We start from the raw sequence: 6,000 nt of genomic DNA, 5'->3' as shown, positions 1-6,000 counted from the left end.
GCTCCCGGCAGCGGTCGCCGCCTGCACCCGCCACCCGCACCTCGGCCTCGCGCGGCCCCCCCGGAGCAGTTACTCTCCCGCAGCAGGTAGGGTGGAAAAGGGGGCCGCGGAAGCACCGGGTCGTGCCGCCGTCACGTCCTCCAGAAACATGCCCGCAGGATTGCGCCTCCTCTGCGGGCGGCGGTAGGAAAGGAGGCCGGGGACCCGCTCCGCCGCCGCTCAGGTCCTGGCTCGGAGCGCGGCGCAGACGCTGCCAGGGTGAACAAACCCTGGCAGCAGCACAAGGGCGGCAGGAAGGAGCCTCCCGCCGGCGGCTTGGCCGAGGAAGGTCCCTGGCTCGGCGGAGCCGCTCGGCCGCGCTTCGGCACGGGGCATGGCGCGGCGCGGGGGGTCCGGCTCGCCCGGGGGGCTCCTTGGGGCGCCGGCTCGCCCAGGGGGCTCCTTGGGGCACACTCGCCCCCCGGCACAGAGACGGCTGCCGGCAGGCGCGGGGCAGAGAGGAGGGCAATGGTGCAGAGCTCCCCGGAGCTAGTCTGGATTCGGGCCATCAGTCAGGTTTGGCGCCTGGTTTGCGAATGATGCAGTTTGCAAAGGGCTGAAATCATCTCTCTGGAGCAACCTGGAGAGAGAGGAAGAGGAACGTTTTTGCTCTCTGACACCACAGACTTGCTAGTTTTCCATTCTTCCAGATTTGTAATAGGAGAAATRGAAGATTTAAAGGATGAAACTCTCTGACCTGCTCTGTAGGTACATCCAAGGGCTTTAGACCACCACACGGTCCGGCCACGTCCAGGTGCCTCCCGGGACACAGCTCCCCGYTAGGTCTTCAGGCTCCTCAGGTGGCTGTTTTTGACAAGCAGGGAAAGACAAGAGATGCTACTTAAGAGACCTCATGGGAGGCAAGAGGGGGGACCCAAGGCCCTGCCGTGCCCAAGGCTCCCCCGCCRTGCCCTCCTCCGCAGGAGCACCCTGACAGCACTGGCACCACGCAGGGATGACGCAGCCTCGGGTTTCTGCAGGATCTGCACCRAACCTTTAAAGAGCTGGCGTGTCCTTCCCAGCCCGCAGCCGCCACGACCGTGGCGACGAGCTTGCAGCGAGCAGCCGAGCCCTGCAGCTCCGCATCACCCTTGGAGGGGGAGACCGCGAGCATCCTCCTGCCGCGAGGGAGCCGGGGGTGGGCGAGCTCCYGCCGGGGAGGGCGTTCACTAGCAGGAAGGGCAAGAGCCATTAAAGCTTAAAAATAGAAAAAGAAAAAAAAAGAAAAGAAACTTCCCTGCAAAATAAAAATAGTTGCTTAAGCTGGATCCATCGACCCGAGGCGGCATCGACCCGAGGCGGGCACGGTGCCACCCTGCTGGGCAGCCCCGGCCACGAGCGCCGTCGGCGAGCGCCGCAGGGCACGTTGGAGGTGCTGGGAAGCGCTCCCGGGAGGCAAAGCACCGCCGGCCCCRGGGACCGAGCCGGAGAGGAGCCGCGCGGTGCGAACGGCCTGGGGGTGGGCGCAGCGCTGCGGATGCCCGGAGCGCCCCGGCAGGAGGGAGGGAAGTTCGCGCRGAATAACCCCCCCGGCCGCTCCCGATCTTCCAGGAAGGCCTGCGAGCRAGAAAGCTCGCGGGGAGCGCACGAGCTCGTTCTGCCGCCGCCGGCCCGCACAAAGGCGGCAGTGTGGCCGGCAGCTGCCCGCGCGCCGCTCCACGGCTCCCCCCCGCCAGCGACGTCGCCCGCGACGCGGGGGCTGCACCCCCTCGCCCCCAGCTGACGGCAGAGGGACGAGAGCTCCTGCCAGCTCCGGGACACCAGGACGTGCTGGTTGAGGTCCAGAAGCAAGGAGGGAGCCGGAGGGAGCTCTGGCAGCGCCGGCCCTCTGCGGGCGGGGGGACAGGAGGCCGGAGCTCCCGCGGCGACGATGACACCACGCGCTGGACCGCGTTCAGCGCTGAGCGCATCCTGCGGCCCCGGCGGATCTCGGGGACAGCCTAGCGATGCTACTTGGACTCGGTCCTCAGTGCTCACAGCAACCACCRCGAGCTCTGCAGCTTGCAAACCAGCAAATTCTTTTCAGCTTCCAAGCAGAGAGATCAGGTCAGGCCCGGAGCTCGCAAAAGGGAGCCGCCGGCCATCGCCCGCACCTGGGAACGGCCCCTCGTGGCAGGCTGGGAGCRGGAGGTCCGTTGCTAATCCCTAAACTATTCCGCCCCAGGTAAAACGGATTTGACTTTGCTTGTCCTGGAAAAATCCGGTACCCGCGTTCATATCTGAAATACCTCGAAAGCAGCAATTGCGCAGAGGCCATCTGCAGAGGGTCTGTCGCTGGGACGGCGAGGCACGCTCAGCAGCTCTGCAGCCCTCCGGCTCTGCCCTCGCGGTAAGGGCACGCCGCCGCGCGGCGCTCCGCTCGGCCGGGGACAGCCTCTGCGCAGCGCTTCGGCTGGGCCAACGCTTGGAGTCCGCAGTAATTTTGCCAAAAGGAAAGTACTTACTAGACAGAAAGCAACCTTCAGAGCAGGGACCGAAGCAGAGACGTGCAGCACACCTCGCTGGAACCAAACTGACTCAGAGTTTGGTGTTGCTTTATCTCCCATGCCACTAGCGCAGCAGGTCTATGAGAGATGCATAAACAAACGTGCATAGTAACCAGCAAAACAGCTGAAAGGGACTTATTTCTGCAGCAGGACCTTTGGGGGGGATTCTCCCCACCATCAGCCAGCTCTGTTATTTGATTTAGAGCTACAGGTTCTTTCATGACATGCAGCATCAGATACTACCTTATCACAGGCAAGATACTGGAGACTTACAAGAGCCTGCAATTTAAAAGCAGCTCAGTCCTGGGCTAAGCAGGCACGCCATCTACTGTCCACCTCCCACAGGACAGATAAATCCCGGCTGAGAAGCCCCACTCCCTGCCCCAGCGCCTGGCTTTCGCCTGGCCTGGAGTTTCTCCCACCGCAGGGCGTAAAGCACAACGCAGGGCAGGGTGCAGTACCAGCGACACGAGAGGAGCCCACAGCCTCCACTTATACATTTACTGGAAAATTTGGCTGGGGCTTCAGACCACCCTCGCACCAGCCAAGCCGGAGAGACTGGCACAGCTGGATCTCTTACGGCACTTTCCCAGGAGCGAGGCGCACACGCTTCCGCAGCACCCGCTGAGCTCACGCCGGCAGGACTCGGCCAGCGCGACCAGCGCCTGCGCTGCTCTCGCAGCTGATCATCCCCCAGCATCCACGGATTTCACATCAGTTCCCTGGCAGGCTCAGGCGGCCGGCTCAGGAGCCGAGCTGGTCCGGCCGAGGAGCAGCGAGCAGTGGTTAGCACCTTCTCACCTCCTAACGCGACCACACGCATTTGCTTCCTACTGATTCCAGATGTTTTTACAGATGGTTTGGGAAAGTTTTACCGAGCCAGCAGAAATGGGCTGTACTTTGCCTTCTTGGTTATAAAAAAGTCTTTCTTAAAACAACATTGATTAACATAGGTAAATTCCAGCGCTATTTCTACACAAGGGGACTTCTACAGCCTCCCTGTTGGAAGTTAAATGCATCTATTGATCTTTTCGCAAGATCACATTTTAGAAGCRTAATATGACAAGACTTCCCTCTGCAATGCTGAAGGGCCACATCGATGCAAAAATCAGGCATTAAAGCAGACCATTTCTCTTACAGAACACAATTTATTTGGCATTTGGATGAAATGTTTCTCACAGCATCTTGAGAAAAAAAAAAAGATTAATGCCAACCCCAAAGAAGTTAAAACAAAAAACAATGTCACAGGGACTGAATTATTATAGTATCAAATTTAAATTCTACATGGTATTTCACAGAATATCAAAATCTTTTATACACTGCCACAGTTAAATCCAGTCACAAACCAACTACACAGGAGAAGCCTGCAAATGCAGTGTTGGCTAAAATTATTTTCCAAGAGGTTAAAAAGTAGTGTCTCATTCTCGCTCTCAGCCCCACCAGGCACACACAAGTCGGACATTCAGATTACAGCGTGGCGTGGCCATGCACGCAGACTGCACGTGCAGCATCTCTGCTGGCATCGACTCCAACCCACTCAACTTTCAAGGTGCACAAAACTGGAAAATTAAAGCTATGTCGTACCGTAGCAGGCAGCTAACGCAGAATAACGATAGGGGAAGCAGATCTTTACTGCTGACTGCATCTATTTTAAAGAAATGCATATTTCATTTGGAACTAGCTAAGTGTCAGACCCAGAATATATGAACTTTGACTGATTTGCCTCCTCTATACCAATCTGCTCCAGTTTTCAGTTCCAGCTCCCAACTTGCAAGCTGGGAAATTTAAAAGAGATTTCTGGATATACTTCATGTTCCTTAGCTGATGAGAAAGAAGATTTTCCAGAAGTTGAGCAAAGAAGAAACACATCCTACGAACTGCAAGAGATGACATTAAAACTTCAGTGCTTTGCCACTGAAGATCCACATCTAAAAGATGAACAGTATTTTTAAAACAGCTTCAAATTCATTTAACATTAAATGTGGAAAAAACAGCAATTACTGGTCACAAAAACATTTTCTTCCCAAGTAAAACTTCAAGGACATTTAAATAGGCAGTCCTGTGATCTTTACTCAGACAGAGAACCCAATGACTTCACTAAGAATCCTGCCTGAAGAGAGACCAGAAGACTAAGCCTTCAGGGAAAAAAAAGAAAGAAAGAAAAAATTATTTTTCTTCTAGATCAATGTCCTGTCATGAATGGATAAAGAAATAGTCTGAGGCTCAAAAACAGACTAGACCAAACCTTATGCAAACAGACATGTTCTTCGTATATCTGAATGACAATTTTGATCTTCTAGCATAGAATTAAACCTATCGCCTTTCTAACATTACAATATTCTACAACTCATCTAGTAAAAAATTAGAGGCTGCTGTGAGACTGTGTACATGTATCACTGCAAACATTGATACAAGTGAATACCTAAAGCTGTTCTTGATGGAACAGCAAAGACCTCAATATGGCACCACAGTATGTAGTAAGGAAAGGGAATTTGAGGGGGAGTTTTGTCAGAGGCCACAACGGAATGCATTAGCCCCGCACAGAACAGTATTAAATCTTTACAAAATTAATTGCCATCAAGAATATTCAAAGAGAAATGCACACTTAAGCTTATTTGCGCTGCTAGGAATGCTAAGGTAATGGAACCTCCTCCCCTGTGTCTGGAGGAAGATTTAGATGCACCAGTACTTAAGAAAAACATCCAGAGAAGTGAATGGTGATGGGGGGGGGGGGGAAATGAATGCACTAAAGGAGGGAAATAAATGCACTAAATGTAACTCTAAAGATCCAATCAAGTGACAATCAAAACAGGGAGGTCTTCCTCAGGCAAGCATCAATCCTCTGTAACATTTCACAAATGAAACTTAACACCAGTCGCCTTGCCAAGGGCTAGGAATTCTTGTTGAGAAGTCAACTGCTATCAAGAAAAAATAACTCTTCTCCAGTTGGTCCAGAAGTCTTAGTAGCTGTGAGGTTTTCTGATTCAAAGGCTTACTCTAAGAAGGAGTACTCAGTGTGAAAAAAAAATCTACATTAAAAAGGAGGGGGGGAGAGACAGTTTTATTGCCAAATTAGAAGCTCACTGAGAGGTAAATAAGAGCTATACTTAGTGAGTTGTTCTGTTCAGGGTAAAACTTCCCCTGTTTAGACAAAATATGAAGGATAGGGAAAAAGAAAATAGCAGCCTCTGTGCCAATACTGAAGCAGGAAAGGCTCAGAAGCTATGAAAAATATTACACTGAGGCTTCTACAAAGAAGCCTACATTTGGATTAATTACAACCAGGAGCCATCATGAAGTTGCAAATTGTAAGAGCTTATTTTCAAATAAATTCACCACAGAACTGAAAGTAAAAATAAAAAAATATTGAACAGATTCCCACAGTCTTATGAGATGTGTGAGGTAAGGTATCTGTTCACCTTAACCACAAAACACAGCTTTAGAGACTAAACCAAGCCGAAAGGCCTTTTGTTAT

This window comes from Rhea americana, unplaced genomic scaffold (genome assembly GCF_003343005.1).
Source record: "Rhea americana isolate MKP2758 unplaced genomic scaffold, rheAme1 scaffold_191, whole genome shotgun sequence".
NCBI lineage: Eukaryota > Metazoa > Chordata > Aves > Rheiformes > Rheidae > Rhea > Rhea americana.
The sequence above is the reverse complement of the archived record's forward strand: the minus strand, read 5'-3'. Positions refer to the sequence as shown.